Raw genomic sequence first — 13,204 nt, forward strand, 5'->3', positions numbered from 1 at the left:
TTTCAGAAGACAGCATTACATTGGTTCAAGGTTGGGAGATTTTCTTTGCCATGAAGCCTGTAAGGCTCTCCCTGCCCCAGTTGCACAATGAAACCTTCAATTCTGTATGGGACCCATATGCTAGAAAGCTTCATGCTTGCAAACACCATGTGATTTTTCAAACCTTTCATTTTAGTTCTGCTGGAGTGACAAGGACAGAGAGTGGTGATGAGGAGCAAACAAAAAAATAGGAGTAAAGAGTGTGTCCTACACTTCCACAATTGTACACGTTTCTTACATTCATATGTTAAACACAGATTATTTCTCTCATAAGGAATAACCCACAAGACAGCAAACTCTAGGGAGAAAGCAGGATTTGCCCTCAGCAGAACAAGTGGGATTTATCCCCCGTCAAATCAGCTAATTTTGCCAATTTTACATTTAACTATGAGGGGGATGGTTCTTTTTAAAGTTGTACTTGGTTTTCTCCCTCTTGACAGCAATCCTTATTATATAACATATGGGAGATCTGACATTTTAGTGAGATGTGAATTAGGCAGCAGTGAAGAGGCAGCTTTCTTATACTATTTTGGTCAAAAAGAGTTTCCCTCCAAATCTAATGTCATCCTCATTCTTAAGTACATAGAGTTTGTTTTCTTTGCCCCTTTGTATTTACCAGCTTTATTGAACTTTGAAATATTAAGCCTGTACCATAGCCCTTCAGGGCATGAATTGCCTTTTACCTATGTTTTTACATTATCGAACACAACAATCCACAATCACAAATGGAGGCTCTGGGTGCTACCATAAATAAATGTTTGTTGCCACTTACAGTAAATATTGAGCGATCCACTTATAGCATCATAAAAAAAATCTAAAGGAGGATAGAGAAGGGCGAAAACTAGGGACCATGATAAAATAAATATTCTTAGACATACACAAGTGTTTTGTCATATGTTATTTATTACATTTCCTCAATAAACACACATAATCCATACGATATTTCAAGTTACCAGTTCGTCTAAACTTGCCATAATCATGTTCTTAAAGGCTGGTGACTGAGTTTTGAATCCTTTATTATGAATATTGACTAGCTTCAATGTTTATTTAGGGATTTTTAGAACTCAACTCATATCCTTTCCTTCCTATTGCTCCCTTTCCCACTACTGCCAAAATTACATACATAGTACAGGTTTACCCTTATATACCAGTTCTTTTTAACTGACCTCTGACAAACAGCAAGCAATGGCTAAATAAAAAGAAATTATAGAATATATTTATATATTTTTAATTTATGAGCCCCACCTAAATAGATAATCAGAGGAGAAGGTACAAATCCTTCCATCCCTGGACCAACTGTCCTCAGGATGGGCTGAGCTGGTGCACAGGTAGCCTATAGTCTTTCTTGTCTCTTACTTGTCACATGAGAAAAGGTAACAGTTTGGTCTTAATGAGGTGCGAACGTATGTATGTATCAGTGCATAGGTGCCAACTCCATGGCTGCTTCGGGGCTGGAGCATCCCTAGGGAAAAAATGGTGAGTGCTCAGTCCCCCATCAGCTCCCCCGTCCCAGTGTTTGCCATCTGCCGGTGGGCCTCACTGATCAGTGCTTCCCCATCCCTCCCCTTCCGCTGGCCTGCTGCAAACAGCTGTTTTGTGGTGTGCAGGAGGCTTTGGGAAGGATAGATAGGAGCGAGGATGCGGCGCGCTATGGGGAGGGAAGAAGCAGGGGTGGGGCCTTGGAGTAAGGAGTGGAGTGGGAGCAGTGCCTGGGGAAGAGTTGGGGGTTGAGTACCCTCTGTCCCCCCAGCACACTGGAAAGTCAGCACCTGTGTATCAGGGAAGGGGATTACCTCAGACCAAGTCTGTATGGTGGTAGTAGGAAAATACATTTGCCTAGTCTCCCTTCCAAGCTAAGAAAAACTGACACCTAAATCTGTTTGTTTTAAATGAAGGGGCTCAGTATTAAGGCCAATTCAGCAAATCACTCAGCATGCATTTAATGTTCTAAGTCAGGACCATAAAGGACCACGGGTTCCCTCCTCTCTCTCATCATGTAGAACTTATTTGTCTTTATTTTCAAGGCCTTCACACTCTACCCCTACCCTATCTTCTCTGATTTACTATCAAGTGGTCAACTCCTGCCTCCTATCCACCAATACTGCAAGTTCCCCTGGCCCACTTGTAACACCTTAAAGCAACCACTTCCATGCATTTTTGCATGCTGCAAACATCCACAAAAAAGCCTAGCTAATTACCCTCCTGAGAACTCTTCTTTTCCTTGATGCCTACAAAAAACTTGACAACTGTTAGGCTGTGGGTGTGCTAAGACCACTACTTACCATACTGACCCATATTGTTTCACTGTACTCCTACAGTCCTGTGTGGCTGTATCCATCTACTGTATCATCTCATACTCAGATAATAAGCTGTTTGGGGCAGAGACCATCTTTTTGAGTCAGTACAGAGCATAGTACAATAGGGTCTTATCTATGACTAGTCTCCATTATTTGTATTACCATAAGGAACAGTGCTTTAGAAGGACGTGATGTATTTGTAAAACTTTTCAAATTTTTTTTTAAAAAGTGGCTAGACAGATATATTTAAGCTTGTCAGACTTATTTTTTATGATTTTGATAGGTGTTTATTTTTAAGGGTTTTTTTATTTAAATTTTCACAAGTGTGGGAAATTACAGGGGAGGTCACAATGGGGAGGGCAGACAATTATTTAATAACTGTAGATGTTGAAAGAAAAGGAGTACTTGTGGCACCTTACAGACGAACAAATTTATTTGAGCATAAGCTTTCGTGAGCTACAGCTCACTTCATTGGATGCATTCAGTGGAAAATACAGTGGGGAGATTTATATACACACAGAACATGAAAAAAATGGGTGTTACCATACACACTATAACAAGAGAGTGATCACTTAAGGTAAGCTATTACCAGCAGAAGAGCTGGAGGGGGGTGGGGGGACCTTTTGTAGCGATAATCAAGGTGGGCCATTTCCAGCAGTTGACAAGAATGTCTGAGGAACAGAGGGAGGTGGAGGGGGGGGGGGAATAAACATGTAGATGTTGAGATTCAAAAATTTAAAGGTTTATAACCATTAAAATACAAATTTCCGCATCACATTAAAATATACAAAGTAAATATCCTCAGTCAAATTAACAAATTGTCAAGCAGCATTTTTCTTATTTAGACTGTCTAAATTTTGATCATTTATGGAAATACTTGTAATTAGTTTGTGTGTTTATGGTAAAACAACATTTACTGACATTCACTGATAAAAAAATCTAAACCTTCCAAGCACAGATATAAAAATTTTACATATATTCAAAAGAAAAGCTGTAAGGATGAAATCCATCCATATTCCTCAACTGAGCAGTCCCACTGAAGTTTTGTAAACATCTAAATTTTGTAGCATTGGACCCAAATGTATTAAGTCAGTTATGTTTTAGCCCAAAGTCAAATCCTATAGCAGGATAAGGAGTTTGTAAGAGAAATGCTGACAAAACTTTTACTATAACATTGTAAGAGGGATCACTACAATAGAACCCTTTTTGTTCTTCCATTTTTCCCCTCTCTGCTATCTAGTCCCCTCCCGTTTATCTTTATCAAGAATCTTTGAAATCATATACATGAATTTTCCTTTCACAAGTGCAGTAAGCAGTTCACAAATGTCTGTGCAGTTCAGAATTAGAATTATTAAAAACCCTGTACTTCCTGACTTTCTAGGTAAATGGCACTACTGAAGTAATCACTATAGGTCATTTAAAACTAAAAACCTATTTATGGCAGCAGAAGATGGCATATCTCAACTCCTGCCAAAGCCCTATAAAGCAACTTGAAACTGATTACCCGGCAAAGAATTTGATATGTTTTAAAATTACAAGCTGGAAAGGTCTTGAACATTAGCAGCATTTTTTTTAACCCAAAAGTCAACCTTCAAATCGAGCTTGTAATGCTAAAATTCTCATATCTATCTATCCATCCGTCACACACACAAAAATGTTCACTCTCACCATTATATCTTTTTCCTCATCTCTTTACTTGTACATTAAAAATACTGAAGGAATAACTAAGCAAAGATTTTAAAATGAACAGTATGTATTATCTTCTAACAGTTACCCGTATTCTGCTGGTTGGACTGTAGATGTTCTTTATCACTTCAGGGAACTCAGCTGCCAAAACAAAGCTGGGAACGACTTTTTTTTTTTTTTAAAATACGAGATCTCATCTTGAAAATGAGACTCTCACTATATGCATGTATTCTGTGAGTGACAGTTAGGCACCACTTCTCTCATGCTCTGAGGTTTCAAGGAAGAAAGACATCTGGAAGCAAGGAAAGTAAATTGCTCAATCCAGAATGTGTTATTCCATATTTCTGAAAACAACATATTTCCTTCTTTGAACTTATGTACATACATACACATTCCAAGAAGTAGGATTACTTTGCTATATAGAATGTGTTCAATATTCATTAATGCCTGCATATTCTCAAGATCTGCATTGTTGAACAGAAAGTTACATAGCCCTGGTCTACACTAGGACGTTAGGTCGAATTTAGCAGCGTTAAATCGATGTAAACCTGCACCCGTCCACACAATGAAGCCCTTTATTTCGACTTAAAGGGCTCTTAAAATCGATTTCCTTACTCCACCCCTGACAAGTGGATTAGCGCTTAAATCGACGTTGCCGGCTCGAATTTGGGGTACTGTGGACACAATTCGATGGTATTGGCCTCCGGGAGCTATCCCAGAGTGCTCCATTATGACCGCTCTGGACAGCACTCTCAACTCAGATGCACTGGCCAGGTAGACAGGAAAAGAACCGCGAACTTTTGAATCTCATTTCCTGTTTGGCCAGCGTGGCAAGCTGCAGGTGACCATGATGGAGTCCCAGAATCGCAAAAGAGCTCCAGCATGCACCGAACGGGAGGTACGGGATCTGATCGCTGTTTGGGGAGAGGAATCTGTGCTATCAGAACTCCGTTCCAGTTTTCAAAATGCCAAAACCTTTGTGAAAATCTCCCAGGGCATGAAGGACAGAGGCCATAACAGGGACCCGAAGCAGTGCCGCGTGAAACTGAAGGAGCTGAGGCAAGCCTACCAGAAAACCAGAGGCGAACAGCCGCTCTGGGTCAGAGCCCCAAACATGCCACTTCTATGATGAGCTGCATGCCATTTTAGGGGGTTCAGCCACCACTACCCCAGCCGTGTTGTTTGACTCCTTCAATGGAGATGGAGACAATACGGAAGCAGGTTTTGGGGACGAAGAAGATGATGAGGAGGAGGAGGAGGAGGTTGTAGATAGCAAGCGGAGAAACCGGTTTTCCCCGACAGCCAGGAACTGTTTCTCACCCTAGACGTGGAGCCAGTACCCCCCGAACCCACCCAAGGCTGCCTCCTGGACCCAGCAGGTGGAGAAGGGACCTCTGGTGAGTGTACCTTTTAAAATACTATACATGGTTTAAAAGCAAGCATGTGAAAGGATTACTTTGCCCTGGCATTTGCGGTTCTCCTAGATGTAGTCCTAAAGCCTTTGCAAAAGGTTTCTGGGGAGAGCAGCCTTATTGCGTCCTTCATGGTAGGACACTTTACCACTCCAGGCCAGTAACACGTACTCGGGAATCATTGTAGAACAAAGCATTGCAGTGTATGTTTGCTGGCATTCAAACAACATCCGTTCTTTATCTCTCTGTGTTATCCTCAGGAGAGTGAGATATAATTCATGGTCACCTGGTTGAAATAGAGTGCTTTTCTTCAGGGGACACTCAGAGGAGCCCATTCCTGCTGGGCTGTTTGCCTGTGGCTAAACAGAAATGTTCCCCGCTGTTAGCCACAAGGAGGGGGGAAGGTTGAGGGGGTAGTCACGCGGTGGGAGAAGGCAAAATGCGACCTTGTAACGAAAGCACATGTGCTATGTATGTAATGTTAACAGCAAGGTTTACCCTGAAAGAGTGTAGCCACTGTTTTATAAAATGTGTCTTTTTAAATACCGCTGTCCCTTTTTTTTTCTCCACCAGCTGCATGTGTTTCAATGATCACAGGATCTTCTCCTTCCCAGAGGCTAGTGAAGCTTAGAAAGAAAAAAAAACGCACTCGCGATGAAATGTTCTCCGAGCTCATGCTGTCCTCCCACACTGACAGAGCACAGACGAATGCGTGGAGGCAAATAATGTCAGAGTGCAGGAAAGCACAAAATGACCGGGAGGAGAGGTGGCGGGCTGAAGAGAGTAAGTGGCGGGCTGAAGAGAGGGCTGAAGCTCAAATGTGGCGGCAGCGTGATGAGAGGAGGCAGGATTCAATGCTGAGGCTGCTGCAGGACCAAACCAGTATGCTCCAGTGTATGGTTGAGCTGCAGCAAAGGCAGCTGGAGCACAGACTGCCACTGCAGCCCCTCTGTAACCAACCGCCCTCCTCCCCAAGTTCCATAGCCTCCACACCCAGATGCCCAAGAACGCGGTGGGGGGCCCTCCGGCCAACCAGCCACTCCACCACAGAGGATTGCCCCAAAAAAAGAAGGCTGTCATTCAATAAATTTTAAAGTTGTAAACTTTTAAAGTGCTGTGCTTAAAGTGCTGTGTGGCATTTTCCTTCCCTCCTCCACCACCCCTCCTGGGCTACCTTGGTAGTCATCCCCCTATTTGTGTGATGAATGAATAAAGAATGCATGAATGTGAAGCAACAATGACTTTATTGCCTCTGCAAGCGGTGATTGAAGGGAGGAGGGGCGGGTGGTTAGCTTACAGGGAAGTAGAGTGAACCAAGGAGCGGGGGGTTTCATCAAGGAGAAACAAACAGAACTTTCACACCGTAGCCTGGCCAGTCATGAAACTGGTTTTCAAAGCTTTTCTGATGCATACCGCGCCCTCCTGTGCTCTTCTAACCGCCCTGGTGTCTGGCTGCGCGTAACCAACAGCCAGGCGATTTGCCTCAACCTCCCACCCCACCATAAACGTCTCCCCCTTACTCTCACAGATATTGTGGAGCACACAGCAAGCAGTAATAACAGTGGGAATATTGGTTTCGCTGAGGTCTAAGCGAGTCAGTAAACTGCGCCAGCGAGCCTTTAAACGTCCAAATGCACATTCTACCACCATTCTGCACTTGCTCAGCCTGTAGTTGAACAGCTCCTGACTACTGTCCAGGCTGCCTGTGTACGGCTTCATGAGCCATGGCATTAAGGGGTAGGCTGGGTCCCCAAGGATACATATAGGCATTTCAACATCCCCAACAGTTATTTTCTGGTCTGGGAATAAAGTCCCTTCCTGCAGCTTTTGAAACAGACCAGAGTTCCTGAAGATGCGAGCATCATGCACCTTTCCCGGCCATCCCACGTTGATGTTGGTGAAACGTCCCTTGTGATCCACCAGAGCTTGCAGCACTATCGAAAAGTACCCCTTGCGGTTTATGTACTCGCCGGCTTGGTGCTCCGGTGCCAAGATAGGGATATGGGTTCCGTCTATGGCCCCACCACAGTTAGGGAATCCCATTGCAGCAAAGCCATCCACTATGACCTGCACATTTCCCAGGGTCACTACCCTTGATATCAGCAGATCTTTGATTGCGTGGGCTACTTGCATCACAGCAGCCCCCACAGTAGATTTGCCTACTCCAAATTGATTCCCAACTGACCGGTAGCTGTCTGGCGTTGCAAGCTTCCACAGGGCTATTGCCACTCGCTTCTCAACTGTGAGGGCTGCTCTCAGCTTGGTATTCATGCGCCTCAGGGCAGGGGAAAGCAAGTCACAAAGTTCCATGAAAGTGCCCTTACGCATGCGAAAGTTTCGCAGCCACTGGGAATCGTCCCAGACCTGCAACACTATGCGGTCCCACCAGTCTGTGCTTGTTTCCCGAGCCCAGAATCAGCGTTCCACAGCATGAACCTGCCCCATTAGCACCATGATGCATGCATTGGCAGGGCCCATGCTTTCAGAGAAATCTGTGTCCATGTCCTGATCACTCACGTGACCGCGCTGACGTCGCCTCCTCGCCCGGTATCGCTTTGCCAGGTTCTGGTGCTGCATATACTGCTGGATAATGCGTGTGGTGTTTAATGTGCTCTTAATTGCCAAAGTGAGCTGAGCGGCCTCCATGCTTGCCTTGGTATGGCGTCCGCACAGAAAAAAGGCGCGGAACGATTGTCTGCCGTTGCTCTGACAGAGGGAGGGGCGACTGACGACACGGCTTTCAAGGTTGGCTTTAGGGAGCTAAAATCAACAAAGTGGGTGGCTTTACATCAAGGAGTATTTCAGGCAGGACTTCACGGAGGGTTCCAATAAGAAATGGTGCACCTAAGTTATCGTTCTTATTGGAACAAGGAGGTTAGCCTGGCCTCTGACTGATACATGGCTAGATTTACCTCGCTGCACCTTCTCTGTGAGTGACTGCAGTGTGACCTAGAGGAATGAGTCCCCTAGACAGGGGAGGAGGCAAATGAGTACAAAACAAATCTGGTCTATTTCTTGTTTTGACCCACTCCATCTATCTTTTACATCTTTGGCTGGCAGTAGACGGTGCAGAAGGACTGCATGCCATCCACATCTCATGGCTGCTCGGCAGAAGATGGTACAGTACGACTGCTAGCAGTCCGTATCGCCTGCCCGCTCACCATAAGACGGTTCAATAGGACTGACTGCAGGACTGAAGAGAATGACCTGGTCAAGTCACTCCAAATTTAGTCCCTGCGCCCATGTCTGCCCAGGCGCTCCTGATCGACCTCACAGAGGCGACCAGGAGCACCTCGGACATGACGATGACGGCTACCAGTCGTACTGTACCGTCTGCTGCCACAAGGCAAGGGGTTGCTGCTACTGTGTAGCAATGCCGTACCGCGTCTGCCAGCACCCAGGAGACATAGGGTGACGGTTACCTGAGCGGGCTCCATGCTTGCAGTGGTATGGCGTCTGCACAGGTAACTCAGGAAAAAAGGGGCAAAATGATTGTCTGCCCTTCCTTTCACGGAGGGAGGGAGGGAACGGGGGCCTGACGATATGTACCCAGAACCACCCGCGACAATGTTTTAGCCCCATCAGGCATTGGGATCTCAACCCAGAATTCCAATGGGCAGCGGAGACTGCGGGAACTGTGGGATAGCTCCCCACAGTGCAACGCTCCGGAAGTCGACTCTAGCCTCGGTACTGTGAAAGCGCTCCGCCGAGTTAATGCACTTAATGCACTTAGATCATTTTCTGTGGGGACACACACACTCGAATATATAAAACAGATTTCTAAAAAACCGACTTCTATAAATTCGACCTTATTCCGTAGTGTAGACATACCCATAGGGAAAGGGAATTGCTATTATGAGAATTAGAGATTCCCTAGTATTTAGAAACAATAGTCTTTCTTCCTTCCCTGCCTGTAGAACATGATTATTTTAATAAGCTATTTTGGTTTGTTTGCCTGTCATGTATTGAGGGAAAGAAAGCTAAGTAGAAATGAGGACAGTATTACATTTAGGTGATCATCACAGGTCAAAATAGTGCATTGGTAGGTCAAAGAGGGGAAGCGCTTTTTGCCCTGGTCAATGGGTTAGTCACTGAAGGTCATTAACAGACTCTCTTGTACCAAAAGAAAGCATGGTAGCATAACCATGTTTCGATGTGTTTTTCTGTTTCATGTGTTGATAGTAACATGTTTATACTGTATCTATTTCAGAAACACATGCAAGTAGTGACTATTCTTGTATAGCCAAATGCAAGTCAGAGCATCTAGATCAGGGGTGGGCAAACTACGGCCCACGTGCCGAATCCGGCCTGCCAGCTGTTTTAATCCAGCCCTCAAGCTCCCGCTGGGGAGCGGGGTCTGGGGTTTACCCTGCTCCGGCTCTCCAGCCAGGGAGCAGTAATGGGGGCCTCTCCACGTGACTCCTGAAGGCAGCGGCATAGACCCACTCCAGCCAGGGAACAGGGTTGAGGGCCACTCCATGCAGCTCTCGGAAGCAGCAGCATCGCCCCCTCCGGCTCCTACACATAGGAGTGGCTAGGGGGCTCAGCTCTGCATGCTGCCCCTGAAGCTCCCACTGGCTGGGAACTGCAGCCAATGGGAGTTGCAGGGGCAGTGCCTGCGGACAGGGCAGAGTGCAGAGCCACCTGGCTGTGCCTGGCTCTGAAGAAGGGACATGCCACTGCTTCCAGGAGCTGCTTAAAGTAAGCACTGTCCAGAGCCTGCACCCTTGAGCCTCTCCCAGTGCCCCAACCCACTGCCCCAGCCCTGATCCTCCTCCCGCCCTCCGAACCCCTCGATCCCAGCCCAGAACAACCCCCTGCACCTCCAGCCCATACCCCCAGCCAACGCTTGCACCCCTTCCCACACCCCAGCCCGATCCCCCTCCCAAACCCTAAACTTCTCATCCCCAGCCCCACCCCAGAGCTTGCACCCCCCAGTCAGAGCCCTCACCACCCCCTGAACTCCTCATTTCTGGCCCCACCTCGGAGCCCACACCTCCAGCCACAGCCCACACCCCAATTGTAATTTTGTGATCATTCATGGCCCACCATACAATTTCTATTCCCAGATGTGACCCTCAGGCCAAAAAGTTTGCCCACCCCTGATCTAGACACAAGGGAAAAAACCTTAAATGAATGAGAAGAAGTTTGTTAGAGGAAAACTGCTTCTCTGTCCTAAGCAATTAGAGCAACATAAGAACTAGAGTGTCCAACTAGAATGCCAACAAGAGGCTTATAAAATTTTAAAGCAACTTGACACCAGTTGTAAAGGGCCCCATCTGAAGTACATTTACAGTGTAGGCATATATCAAGATAAAAACAGAGTAGGCAGTGGTGACATTTGCTTGAGAGTCTTCTAATAAGAGCTAGGTCTTAGATAACTTATGAAAAGTGCTATATAACAAGCACTTTACATAGGAAGACAGTATCAATATCCCTATTTTACAGATGGGGAAACTGAGGGACAGAGAAGGGGAATGACCTGCCCAGGTTCAATAAGGTCAGGGGGCAGTCAGGAATAGAACCCAAGTCTTCCAGGTCCCAGTACAGCATGCTAATAATTAGGCCATACTAGTCACCCTTCATTGTTTGGTTTACACTCCAATCTGTGCACTGCCAGTAGACTTCGGAGTAAGACTCCTGTTGCTTGTAATACAACAGGAAACACAGAGTCGAGGCCTTTAACAGGCTTTTAAGTAACACAAATCAATCTTAAAATGCCCACTTTATATACATAATCTTTTAATTTCAGGGTGATTATAATGGGAAACCAATGGAATAGGCGTACAATCTCCTTTCACCTTCCTGGGATAGAATTAATTAATAGAAGCAGATAGGAAAAGGAATTCTCTTTTTCCTGGAAGAACTCCAGTTGTTCCCTCTTTATGTGTGTTACCAGTACAAGTCAATAGATCCTACTTAAATTAAAAAGCCAGTCATATTAAAAAAAATACTGTTTTCATCTAAACATCTGTTAAATAATAAAAGCACAATGTTGCCAAAGTGACAAATAAAAATGTGCAAAAATAGAATCTACTTAACTCAAACCTAAGTTTAAATTGGAAATATATGATTTGTAACAGAAGAATACATAGCAGTAGGCCATCCCCTGGCAAGACACACCAGGTGTAAGCTATAGTACTTTCCCCCCACAAACACACACATTTAGTGGTCCAATTTAAGTATTGCTATTACTTTCTTATATTACTAGCTATTAGGGCTAAAAAGTTAGCCACGCTCTATGGCCTTCAGCCTCATCTACAGCTCATTTTTTGTCATGTTGCAACATGTTAATTGATTGCCAATTGCTTCTGGCCAAAAATGCTTGTTCCTGGCTGTGGTTCAAGAACTTCAAGGAAGGTCTATGTTAAAAACAATAGGTTTCATTTCTGCCACCTGGTTCCAAATTGACACAAGCTCAAAGAGACTTGTAACCAAGGATATGACAAATCCACTTTTTTAAAACCTTATCAGATGCTTGCTATCAACCCTCAGCATTAACTGGATACCAGATACAGACAGGTTTCAGAGTAACAGCCGTGTTAGTCTGTATTCGCAACAAGAATAGGAGTACTTGTGGCACCTTAGAGACTAACCAATTTATTTGAGCATAAGCTTTCGTGAGCTACAGCTCACTTTATCGGATGCATACTGTGGAAAGTGGAGAAGATCTTTTTATACACACAAAGCATGAAAAAAAAATGGGTGTTTACCACTACAAAAGGTTCTCTCTCTCCCCCCCACCCCACTCTCCTGTTGGTAATAGCTTATCTAAAGATAAAGACACTGACACTACAGAAGTTAGTAAGCCTGGTCCTTTTGAGCACTGGAAAGTGGGCGGGCGCTAGCTCGCCCACTGCTAAAAGCCCCTCCCCGGCCTAGGGAGAAGCTACTAGACCCAGAATCCAACCAAGTTCAGGGGACAACAAAGGCAATAATGGGAACAGGCGTGGGGGTCAAAGGGCCAAAACTAGGGAAACAGAAGGGGACACCATCAGAGAACCCCAGACAGCACCCACTGCTCCTCAAAGGCATCAAGAGAGCCGGCGGATGCTGCCCAGAGGAACTGGGGCTGTAGTGTGGTGCACTGAAGATACCTATGTGCCAGAGTCTCCCTCACACCACAGAAAGGACAGGCTTCAGGGACAGAGGTGCACCGCGCCAAGTACATGACCATGCTCACAGCCCCATATAGGAGCCGGCAGCTGATATCCCTGGCAGGCCGCAGGACTAAGATGGAATATAAGCTGGCCCATCGGGGTTCCCCACCCTCCACTGCTGGTAAAAGATCCCGCCATTTGGTATCTGGGTGGGACACGAGGGTGGGGAAATGAAGCGTGTGCAGCACGAGCACATACAGATGGTCTCTTGGCACGGTTCAAAAACGGACTGGCTGCAAGACACGCAGCTGGCTCAGGGTATGAGGAGGGGGAGGCCGGGAAGGCTCGTGGGGTAGGGGGCCGATGGAAAGATCCGGAGGACCTGGAGTGAGAGGCAGGCAGGGCACACCTTCTTGCAGGACTGGCTCGAAGAAAACGAGCTATGGGGGGCAGGGCTGCCTCCACGTCCTGGAGAACGTGCCGGGGGTTTTTAAGGGTGGAGAGCCCCATGAGCTGACCAAGCACCAGGGGATCCACCCAACCCCCACAAGATGTAGTCCAGGAGCTCTCTGATCACGGTGACTCCCGCCAGGACCAACCTCTAGCACACCAAGGGGGACTCCACCACCTGCACACAGAGCTGAAGATTGGTAGCAGGGGCTCCATAAGA

This window comes from Lepidochelys kempii, chromosome 8, assembly GCF_965140285.1.
Source record: "Lepidochelys kempii isolate rLepKem1 chromosome 8, rLepKem1.hap1, whole genome shotgun sequence".
NCBI lineage: Eukaryota > Metazoa > Chordata > Testudines > Cheloniidae > Lepidochelys > Lepidochelys kempii.